This window comes from Electrophorus electricus, chromosome 4, assembly GCF_013358815.1.
Source record: "Electrophorus electricus isolate fEleEle1 chromosome 4, fEleEle1.pri, whole genome shotgun sequence".
In the NCBI taxonomy this organism is placed as follows: Eukaryota; Metazoa; Chordata; class Actinopteri; order Gymnotiformes; family Gymnotidae; genus Electrophorus; species Electrophorus electricus.
Genome location: NC_049538.1, coordinates 14,520,362 through 14,532,622, shown reverse-complemented (window position 1 = coordinate 14,532,622; position 12,261 = coordinate 14,520,362).

Sequence of the window (12,261 nt, the reverse complement as noted above, 5' to 3'; positions counted from 1 at the left end):
GAGGCAGGAGAGAGAGAGAGAGAGAGAGAGACAGGAAGGAGGCAGGGAAGCATGATTGAGTTGTCAGTTCAGGTTATGATCGCGAGGTGCACATGCAGCTGTGAAAGAAACCCATTTCATGGCCGTTGATTCTGCGATTTGGTCTGGAATGCAGGCAGACTTTCACAGCGAGGAGCTCGACGCCGCAGACACTGGGTCTCGCTGACCACGGCTCGCACCACTGCCTGGGATAAACTTATCAACACAGATAAATGAATGAAGAGAGAGATTTTTCTACACAAGTTCTGGTTAGTGTTAGATTCAACCTCAGGGCCAGGACAGACCGCCTGGCCTGGATTCAGGAGGCTCTGTTCAGTAAACCTGAATTGCTCCTTCTGAACAGTACACTTTAAAAATGTTCACATTCAAGCCTTCCCGAGTCAAGGAGCCGATTGTCTGGATACAGCAGCTTCAGCTCAGAAACATCGGAACCCGGTTGGTTCTCTGATTATGGGTCTTATTCCCTTAAAGAATGTCAAAGGAAAAATCAGATCTCAGCTTTAAATCTTCAGACATGCAAAGTAGACAGCAAGTCTCACTATGTCACAGCCATTAAAAAACATTATTCATTTATTCATTCATTTATTCTGGGCTCGGGCAGAACATATACTGATGTGGATGGACAGAATCAACATTTTATTTGAACTTAGGAGAGGAATGTGTGTACACTTCATTGTAGATTCAGTCATGTGTGTAAATCCACTCCATTTATACAGTCCTGTCTGTGCAGGAGTGAATGTGTATTCTGCCCTGTCCCAAGTGTGGGTTTTTGTATTTATGCACACTTATGTACTCTGTAGTGTTGAGTTTGTGTGTGTGTGTGTGTGTGTGTGTGTGTGTGCGCGCGCGCACGTGTATCCTGCCACCCTGTTCTGTGTAAGAAGCAGCTGGATGTGTGGAAATGGCCATTACTGTACTGAGTACTGAGTACTGAGCATGGACAGTATATGAGAGAGGATGGTACAGTCACTACAGGAACGTGGGGGAATATTTTCACTCTGACACGTTATGTCTGCCTCTGACTCTCAAGCCAACAGCCACACTCCCACCTTCCCGAGCTAATCAGTCCCTCGCCCCTCTGGAACTGCTCCCGTAGCCCCCTGTTGTTCTGGCCTGCTTCTGTCTGCCTCGGATCAAGATTCTGGAACAAACTCTGCTATGCTCTGCTTTGCAACTCAGTCTTAACTTCACATCAGATGTGTAGCCTGATAATGGAAACAGTGCATTAGCAGTCTTTTGTTCCAGTGGTGAGTGTTTGGAGAGCCACATATCCTCTCTGCATTTACATCTATGTTTATGGCATTTAGCATACGCTTGCTCATACGCTTGCTAAAGTGCTTTGCAGTCAGAAAGCAGAAAACGTTTTCCTAGCTAGAACAAATAGGTTAGAATCTAAAAATACTCTTTATCTCAGATACTGCCAGGATTAACAGTCAGCGCCAATACCGAGATACACGCCACGCAATACAGGGAGAGAGAAAACGAGTGAGCATGAGTGCACACGCAGACGTTTTAAGTGCATGATGAGTGTTCATTTAAGTGCTTTTCCAAGCTCTGTGAAGCACTCGGTCTTCCATTTATTCTGCTAAACTATCTCACATTCCTCTCGCTCTCTTTCTCTCTGCATGAGCACAAGTGGCTGTTTCTAGGCCCCTACATCGCGGACGCCAAGTGTTCTGTAAAATGTAAAGGGGGACAAGTTTGCAAAGCTGTTTGTATAAAGCTCCCTGGCAAAAGTCAAAAAATCTCTCTCCCTCTCTTTCTTTCTTCTCTTTCTCTCCCTTTCTGCTCTCTCTCTCTCTTCCACAGGTGTGCACACACACGTTTCTTCCTTGTGTGTCTTCTTTTCCATCTGTCTTTATGGGCTGGAGCACCATGTATTTTGTAAATTTTGTCCGTCTGAGACACACGGCATGGAAGCGCCGCACCAACCTGCTCCTCACGTTTCTCTCTCTCCTCACATGCTTCTCTCTCTCCTCACACGCTCCTCTCTCTTTCTCACACACTGTCAAACTTACACAATTACACAATCCTTCCATGGGCGTTTTCCTCCACGCCAACACAGTTGTGGTGCTCACAGCCAAGAAAACTAAAGTCATTCCCCCTGTTTTCAGTTGAACACCACACGGCCTATGTTTGAAAGCACAGGTGTGTTAAGGGGCTACAGTGTGTGTGTGTGTGTGTGTGTGTGTGTGTGTGGGGGGGGGGGTAGTGGCCATGATCGCCACTGATGGATGTCAATGTTGCCAAAATGATTCCCTAGTAGATGTATATACCGTTAATTTTATCTAACAGAGATTCTTTTATGGTAATGCAACATTGTGTGTGGAACCATTTTTAAAGACTATGTTATTTGGGGTATGGGAATGGCTGTGTGTGATTATGTTCATGTGTTACCCCTGTATATAGATGTGTGTGTATGTGCAGTGTGTTCTCCTCCCCATCTGCCTGCTGAGGGTGGGGGCGTGTGGGGAGGGTTAGTGGGGTTAGATTGGGGTCTAGGGGGTCTAGGAACCAGCCTGACTGGGACGGAACACCTGATGCTTGCCTAGAAGAGAGGGGGTAAATCCAGGGGACGGACAACCACTGTGCTCCTTTCTCATGGCTAGTCCTTCTGATGTGAGGGATTAGTGTGTGTGTGTGTGTGTGTGTGTGTGTGTGAGAGAGAGCTCGAGAGCTCAGCACTGCAAGGAAAGAACAGGGTAGAAGCTGGGGCCTTTTGCCCTGAGACAAACTGCTGAACTGTTAGTGAACAAATGCAGGGGTCGGCTGGGGCTGGGAATGGCTCTGTGAACCCTGATGGGGGCGGCTGAACCTGCCCTGCCTCAGGCTGCATAAGGAGGGACGCTGTGGGCCTTGAACGAGGGCAGGGAAGGGTGGGGTTTGTATGATGTAAAAAGTTAGTCATGCGCATATATCATTGACAGATATTAGTGGAAAACTTAGCTTCATCTTAGACATTTTGTAAACTCCCAAAGATAAAAAGTGAGATATTCATTATGGAAGTTACAGCAAGGATGAACTTATTGCTTTCAGGTATATATATATATATATATATAAACTCATTAGTTTGTGTCCTGATTAGTCATGGGTCGGTTTACTCTGCATGGGTGTGCAGATTCCCATGGTGCAAATGTGTAGGTTTGATTTTGTGTAATTATGTCAGTTTGTATTTGTGTAAGTGCTTTGTGTAGCTGTGAGACAACAAACCTATGCTGGCAGGTCCAATGAACTCTGGTGTATAGGTTTGCATACAGCTGTGTAGATGTGGCTTTGTAATTTTGTGTAGATATGGATATTTGTGTAGATGTGTAGGTCTGTGTAGATGTGAAGGTTTGTGTAGATGTAGGTTTGTATAGATGTCTAGGTTTCTGTAGATTTGTAGGTCTGTGTAGATGTAGGTTTGTATAGAAGTGTAGGTTTCTGTAGATTTGTAGATCTGTGTAGATGTAGGTTTGTGTAGATGTGTAGGCTTGTGTAGATTTGTAGATCTGTGTAGATGTAGGTTTGTGTAGATGTGTAGGCTTGTGTAGATTTGTAGGTCTGTGTAGATGTAGGTTTGTATAGAAGTGTAGGTTTCTGTAGATTTGTAGATCTGTGTAGATGTAGGTTTGTGTAGATGTGTAGGCTTGTGTAGATTTGTAGGACTGTGTAGATGTAGGTTTGTGTAGATGTGTAGGCTTGTGTAGATTTGTAGGTCTGTGTAGATGTAGGTTTGTATAGAAGTGTAGGTTTCTGTAGATTTGTAGATCTGTGTAGATGTAGGTTTGTGTAGATGTGTAGGCTTGTGTAGATTTGTAGGTCTATGTAGATGTAGATTTGTGTAGATGTGTAGGTTTGTGTAAATGTAAAGGTTTGTGTCACTGCTTTAAATGCGTAGGTTTGTGCAAATGTGCATGTTTGTGTTAAGTTTGTTTTAATGTGCAGGTTTGTGTTAATTTTACTTTAATGTGCAGGTTTGTGTTAAATTTGTTTTAATGTGGAAGTTTGTGTTGTTTCTTTTAATGTGCAAGTTACTGTTACGTTTGTTTTAATGTGCAAGTTTGTGTTGTTTGTTTTAGTGTGCAGGTTTGTGTTAAGTTTGTTTTGGTGAGCTGTGTTAAGTTTGTTTGAGTGTGCAGGTTTGTGTTAAGTTTGTTTTAGTGTGCAGGTTTGTGTTAAGTTTGTTTTAGTGTGCAGGTTTGTGTGAGCTGAGGCCTACAGGACTGGGAGGTTCCTTCTCTAGGTGAAGTTCAATCTTCCCTGACAATCTAGAAACCAACAATTTTGAGCTTGCTCAATCTTAACTGCTGGTCGTACTGAGGTTACACTGGGAACAATAAAAAGTAAAATGTATTTGTGTAGAAGCCTGTGTGCATTTTTATTGTTAAATACAGAACACAGACATAATGACTTGAAAAATTAGAGGCCAAGTAACAATGATTTTCAACCAAAGTTTGTTACTCTCTTCTTTAAATGTTCCCTCCCTCTCTCTCTCCCTCTATTTCTCTCTTTTTGTCTTCCTCATTCAGCTGAGTTATTGTCAGTCTTCCGGACGGCACTTCCGTGGTTCCCGATGGCCCCAAACAGGATTAGAGGAGCCTGCTGCTCTCACCCTTTCTGGTTCTTTCTGGCCGGATTTGCCAGTGTTGCCAGGGTGACTCTACCACTGCGCTGCTTTAATTACCCTGCCGACAGGGGGCCATAAAGAGCCCTGTGGGAGTAAGGTAGAGGCCAGGGACCAGGGCCAGGGCCCCTCTGTCTGTACATGAGAATAATCCGTCTATCTTTTGGGGTCAAACTGGACCAAATGCTGAGGATCAGGTTGAGTCATGGACTATCCGTCCCAGAGAGAGAGAGAGAGAGAGAGAGAGAGAGAGAGAGAGAAGGGGGGAGATGAGAAGGAGATGGACTAAGGAAGGGAGGAGAGAAACAGACAGATAGAAAGCGTGAGAGAGAGAGAGCGAGAGAGAGAAAGAGAGAGAGAGACAGAGAGAGAGAGAGAGAGAGAGAGAGGAGCTCCCATGCAGCTAATATAGTCAACTCCTCCTATACCAACACTTTTAACCCCATAGCTTCACTCTTAGTTTGATAAATATTAATGATGAAGAAGGAAATGAAGAATTACAGAGCGGGAAGACTAAAGGAGTGCAGGAAGGCTGAGCAGATGCAGTGTAGCTCCACCTCCTGCGGTACAGCGCTTATGGCAGTACTCCATCTTTCTGAGCCCGTTTCACTTTAAATGTTGCCCGAGGTCGTGCACCATCTAAAGCCTACTTACTGTCCATTGGATAGCGTCCCGTCCCATTTACTTAAAGAGGTTTTAGGTGCTGTAGGGAATAGCATTCCTGCATTGACAAATTCATCAGTCATCACAGGCCGTGTTCTGGCTGCTTTTAACCGTGCAGTTAACCGGCCTCTCATTAGGAAGAAACCTTTGGACCCCTCAGTTCTTTCAAAATATATACATATCTCTAAGTTACTGTCACTTTCAAAAGTCGTAGATAAAGTTGTATTTATTCAACTTAGCTGAGCATGGTATTTATGAAAAGTTTCAATCAGATTTACACCATTTCACTGCACTGAAACAGCCCTTTTAATGGATTTTAACGATTTATTTATTTATTTATTTTAATGAATTATTTTAATAATTTTTAGAAATGATTTAATAGATTTTATGATTTATTTATTTATTAATGATTTATTTGATAATTGTGGATTCTTGGAGTTCTGCTGTTTTGGTGGTGCTGGATCTCCTGGCAGCTTTGACACTGTTGATCATGCGATCCTTCTATCTCACCTTCACTCACGTGCTGGGATCATGGGTACAGCACTCAGCTTGTTTAGATCCTAACCTAAGTTTTTCTGTATATCTCAGTGACGCTTCTTCATCCTTTGCCCCACTTGGGAGGTTCTCCAAAGATCTATCTTGCGTCCAATTATTTTTTCATCAACACATAAATATATATCCCTTTAAAATCTGAATTTGCCTGTTCATTACAGTGCTTGCTTCATTGCTTGCTTAATTAATCTAAAAAAAATGGATGAATTTAAACGTTCTCAGTGTGACTGAAGATAAAGCTGAGATAGCTATGTTTGGATGACCTGATCTTTTGGACAAGCACATTACTTCTCTTGGTCCATTAGTTCGCTACAGTAGATCATTTGCTAAGAATCTAGGAGTGATTTCTGACAGCTCTTATAAGTTTGATAAGTAGATTAGTTCTGTTATAATAGTTTCTTTCAGTTAAGAATTTTAGCCAAGATGAAGGCCTATTTGTCTTTTAATGATTTTGAAAAGGTAATCCATGCCTTTTTCTTCTCAGAGAGATTGCTGTAATTCTTTATATGTGGGGATCAGATGTCTCTTCGCCGTCTGCATTTCCAAATACTGCATGCCGTTTTTTAACCAGGAGAACTAAGCAGCATTCAATATCGCCTGTCTTGGTGTCCCTTCACTGGCTTCCAGTGAAATGTAGGATCGGTTTGAAGCAATTTTGTTGTCAGTTTTTAAAGCCCTGAGTGGGATGGCACTACCATACCCTGCAGACACTTTGCAGGTTCGTGTACTGCTGAAAGCTCCTATGTCTCCCAGCCTATTGCCTTTAGAGATCTCCAGGTCTAAGCTCAGGAGCGGAGGCAATTGAACCTTTGCAGCATCTGACCAAACTCTTTGGAATAACTTGCCTAGCCCTTTCAGGTCTCTGCCCAATCTGTAGATTTCAATTGTAAATATTTTACTGTGTATTATATTTTTTAAGAGTTAGCTTTTACTGCAATGATTGTATCTGTTTTACCTTATGATAATTTTAATATTTCACCTGTACAGCACTTTGGTCAGCCACAGTTGTGTTAAATGTGCTATAGGAGTACATGGTTTGCCTGGCCTGTGTACACATGTATATGTGTGTTTGCATGAACTTGTGTGTGTGTGTGTGTGTGTGTGTGTGTGTGTGTGTGTGTGTATGTGTGTATGTGTGTGTGTGTGTGTGTGTGTGTGTGTGTGTGCGCGCGTGCGTGCGTATATGTCCATGAAATCAGTGTTAACAGCTAAACTATTTTGGTATTGACAAAGTTTTGTATGTCCTCATTCTGCGTGTGAGTGTGTGTGTATACCTGTGCGTGTTTGTGTGTTCGCGTGAATGTTTGTGAATGTGTGTCTGTGGCTGTCTGTGAAGTCAGCATTAATAGCAGAACTATTTTAGGAGCGGCATAATGTGTTTATTTAGCTATTGTCTGAATGACAAGAGCATGATAAATCAGAAGGTGGTAGGAGAGAGATGCATTTAGCACAGCTTTGACAAGCTTACAAAAGACCGAATAAGTCACTGGTTAATTGCCTTGTTGAAAATGCCCTGACTGTGGGAAAGGTGGTTAGGAACAGCGTTATGGATCCTGTGGCTGATTACAGAGTAATGTGTGTAGCAGTATTAGCTCTGGGCAGAACGTGTTCGGATGCGCACCGGATCCTTCTCGTCACAGGCGCTGTAGGAACGGGAATGTTATTCCAGCTTATTTACTGCAGTATTTTACATTCGGATCTGCAGTGGTGCCTGGAGGCACGGTTCTGGTTTGGGGTGGAGGAGGGGTGGAGGAAGAGAGGGAGGCAGACAAGAAAGGAGGGAGAAAGAGAGACAGAGCTGGAGGGAGAGACGGAGAGGAGGGGTGAGCAGTGAAGATGGAGAGAATGTCTTTAGCGCAGGTTCCGGAGTGGCGTTATGGGGAGGGCCTAGCTCCTGGGGGCTGGGAAGCTCGGACAAAGGTGGTTGTGTTTGCAGGCTGGACGGAGCAGCACGTGGAAAATTCCCCGGTGGCACCCGTGCCAGCGGCAGAGTCGAGCTGCTAAGGTGGTGAGAGATAGATGGGCGTGGGCACAGGCGTGAGCATAGCCAGTAGTTCTGAAGAAAACAAACAAACAAACAAGCAGTTATGACAACTCACCATACCTCTAGGCCTAGTCATAGCTGTAACTTTCCATTAAATTAGTTTGTTCGTTTTGCTATAATGCGCAGAGTATTACTGGCCAACCTCTAAGATACATCTGGCAGTGATTGCGTAGTTACGGCAGCTTAACTAACTGGAGATGAGTAAAGCTCAGTTCTGGGGACCATTTATTCTACATGCAAACTGCTAAATAAATATATTAGAAGTGAAACATGTAATGACTCAAATATTTAGAAATGTGGCATGCTTATAATCTGAATGTTTATGGAGCATAAATGTGGTGTGTGTGTGTGTGTGAGAAAGATGTGTGTATATGTGTGCAGGTGTGTGTGTGATGCTTCATTAATGCACCTCTCAAGACAAAACAATCTGGAACCAACTGCAGGTGTTGAGCAACAGTGGTGAGCTGAGAGCTGAGCCCTTCTTGCTCATCTGTATGTGGATGAGGAAGAGGAGGAGATGAAGGCAGCGTGCTCTGTGTGGCATGGCCAGCTTCCCAACCTGCACGTTCAGCACAAGACATGACTAAAGGGGAAGACTTGTTCTCCAGGTGTTCCTTCAGCCAGGTGTGAAGATAACCTCAGGCCATTATTCACCTGGACGTCTTCACTCTCTCTCTCTCTCTCATTCTCTCTCTCTCTCTTTCTCTCTCTCCCTCTCTCTGCTAGCTTGAAGGTCCATATCAGAGCAAGGATAGAGGGAGAGAGAGAGAGAGCGAGAGAGGGAGGGAGGGAGAGAGAGAGCAGGAGAGGGAGGGAGGGAGAGAGCAAAGTATGGAGAGAAGGTTAGGAGAGGTTGGTGTCCCAGCAGACTGAGAATCTCTGGAGTGTGGTTAAATGTTGTAAACCACAAGCTACCAGAGCATTTCTGTGTGTTCACAGAGGTTTGCTGTGGGCCTGTGTGTTTTTGTGAGTGTGTGTGTGTGTGTGTGTGTGTGTGTGTGTGTGAGTGTGTGTCTGAGTGAAGTGCATGTGCATTCCAGGGAATCAGGGATGTGAGTGGAGAGGTGAAGCTTGTGGGAGGTGTGGGAGGGGGGGCAGGGAGGAGAGTGGTGGGGCTGGATGGGAGCGGCGTTCCCGAGCCTGAGCTTGGGTCCGCTGTGCCTGCGGACCGGCATGTAGTCCTGCTTGGTCCCGACCCGCAGCCTCTCATCTCAACACAGGCTGACACACGTGTGCGCACGCACTGACACACACGCGTGTACACACGCGCACGCAACACATTATCAGGAGAGTAAGAGTGAGAAAAAGACAAAGAGAAGAGAGAGTTTGATACACAGAGAGAGAGAAAGAGAGAGAGAGAGAGAGAGAGAGTGTGTGCGTGTTCGCTGCTCCTGTTCTCTAGTCAGCGCGTAGCCACGCGGCTGCCATGTTTGTTCACTGATGGAAACAAGTTTGGTTTGAATGACAATCATTGCCAAGGGCTCAGGTAACTGCTGCTCGATGGCTCTCTCTTTTCTTCTCTTTCCTTTTCTTTTCTTTCCTTTCTTTGTTTTTAAACTCTTTTTTAAATTTGATCTCCTCTTTTTCTGTAGGGTTTAAGATGCACGGAAGAGGAAAAGTAAAGGTGCAGATGGGTGAGTGGAGATCTGAGCAGCGCCAGAGCACCATGTAGGACAAGACCAGGAGCAGGACCAGGAGCAGGAGCAGGATTAGGACTAGGAGCAGGACCAGGAGCAGGAGCAGGATTAGGACCAGTATTAGGATTAGAATTAGGAGCAGGTTCCCCAAGGTTGGCCATCTCTCTCTGGATTTCTCATGTCTCCATGTGGTCTCATGGTGATGCTGTTCTTTGTCACTTTTCTCCTTGAATTGTCATTGAAAATGTTTACATTTTACATCTGAGATAATAATAATAATAATAATAATAATAATAATGATGATGATGATAAATGCGTCACCACCACCTATAATAATAATAATAAAAGCACCAATAATAATAATAATAATAATAACAGAATAACAGAAGTTTTGATCACATTTTACAAGTCATTTTACACACACATGCACACACACACACACACACACACACACACACACACACACACATGCATACACATGCATATACACACACACAAATAGATGCTAGGGTCAGGAGGCTAAAACCATGCTCTCAATCTGTACTAATTGTAAACAAATGCATCTTATAAAGATACATTTCTCTGTTCTGTCCACTGGAACACACCTGGCTGGTCTCCTTGAGGTCCTGTGGAATTACCTCAGGAGCTGAATAAGGTGAACCAATCAGGAGGCTCGAGAACAGACCGAAAAGCTAAGTGAGATTAAAGGTGTGATGAACTGTGCTGTGTGTCCCTGACTCTATGGCAGTGGATAAGCAGAAGCGTCTCTCCAGCTCTGCTTGGGTACCCCTGTGCAGCTCATCGCACACACATCACACATGCTCACCACACACACTCAACCATGGGGATGGACTTTTATTTTGATCTTGAAGTACACAAGATAGAATAAGAGCGTGGAGCCTATTCTCTTCTCCACTAAAGTCCCTGTGGAGCCAGACAGACTTCTTCTCTCACCTCCTCTTGTCTGTCCTCCCCAAAGCTCTGGAACAAAAGATAGAGGTTGAGCGTGTGATTTCATATTCAGAGGTTATTCACTGGCCGTGGACAATAAGACAAGTACAGAGCTGGAAAGAAAACTAAGAAAAATGCAGAGGGACAAAACTGGGCTGGAGTAGGGTGAGGTGAAAGGGTCTTAACTAGTTTGTGTTGTGATTATTCTGCAGTTTGCTGTGTGTGTGTGTGTGTGTGTGTGTGAGTGTGTGTGTGTGTGTGTGTGTCTGTGTGTGTGTGTTGTGTGTGTGTGTGTGTGTGTGTGTGTCTGTGTGTGTGTGTGTTGTGTGTTTGTGTGTGTGTGTTGTGTGTGTGTGTGTGTGTGTGTGTGTGTGTGTGTGTGTGTGTTGTGTGCATATGTATCGCTCTGATTAAATGTGACACACTCAAAGCATTCAGCTCAGGGGTGAGGGGCAGAGGTCACAGATCAGCAAAAGGCTTCAAGGATGTAATTGTGGTCAGGTGTGCATTATTCCTGAGAGAGGAAGAGAAAGAGGCCCCCCCCCCCCTCTCTCTCTCTCTCTTTCTCTCTCTCTCCCTCTCTTTGTCTCTCACTCTCTTGCTCTTTAAACACTGTGTACAGCAGAGCGGTTTTTGTGTGTGCGTTTGTGCATGTGTGCATGTGCGAGTGTGTTTACCTCCGGGCATTAATAGTACTAACGGCACACTCTATCTGGACACTGTCCATCGTTATCACATGTTTAATCAAATGTCCGTGACTGTCAGAAAAGAAGCACACCACACCCTGTTGTGAGTAACCGATAATGCATTAAACGTTTTCCACTTTCACCCCTAATGCACTTGCACAACAATAACTCTTGGGAAACTTCAGAGTTAGATAAGTCCAGGATCTGCGAATGCAGGCCCTGTATTTTATGTTCATGGCTTCCAGGAATGTTGTGTTGTGGATGTAGTTGTGAAACCCTGCTTGCTGGAGGGGGCTTCAGCTGACACTCGCTGTTTTTCAGGACCTGTGCGAACGTTGAAGGTGAGAAGTTGTCAGGCTTAAGCCCGAATCCGTGCTGGCCGTGGTCACTGTAGAGCGCAATGCATATTTGCACAAGAAAAAATAAGACAACAGATCAATAATGAATGAACCGTTGAGAGCTGCAGTCGTGCAGATGGAAAGTACCGGCGCTCAGAACTTGCCCTGGTGCTGGATAATGTTTGTCTCTCTGAACTCTGACATCTGCCTCATGGCTTACTTCTCAGCACTATTCCAGTCTTCCTCACTCCCTGTTGGTTTTCTTTCCTAAGGTGAGAAGCTGCGAGCAGCTAGCGGCAGCGGGAGGACCATCCCGGCAGCGTCCCTTGTGTGTCAAGAGTCTGCCCTCTGCTCCCCCACCAAAGGACTCTGACAGATGGAGAGGAGCAGGGAGTCGAGCGCACGAAAGACGTTTACGTTTTTCTCATCCTCCACAAACTGCTCACACATGTAAACATGTGCGCAGACACGCAAACGCGCACGTTATCACCCACATGTGCACGTATAAACACAAACTATCTGCAGTCATTAAACAGAATGTTACTTTTTAACTCCAAATAATTTACGCTGTCAATCCCAGCTTACTTACATGGCCAACTACAGTCAACCCCCAAGGTACTAAGACCGTCAAGCCCACATAACTCTCACAGTCAACCCCAGGTAACTCACATAGTCAACTCCAGGTTAAGCCCAGGTTACCAACACAGTCAAACCGAGGTAGTTATTTATGTCATACTGACATTTA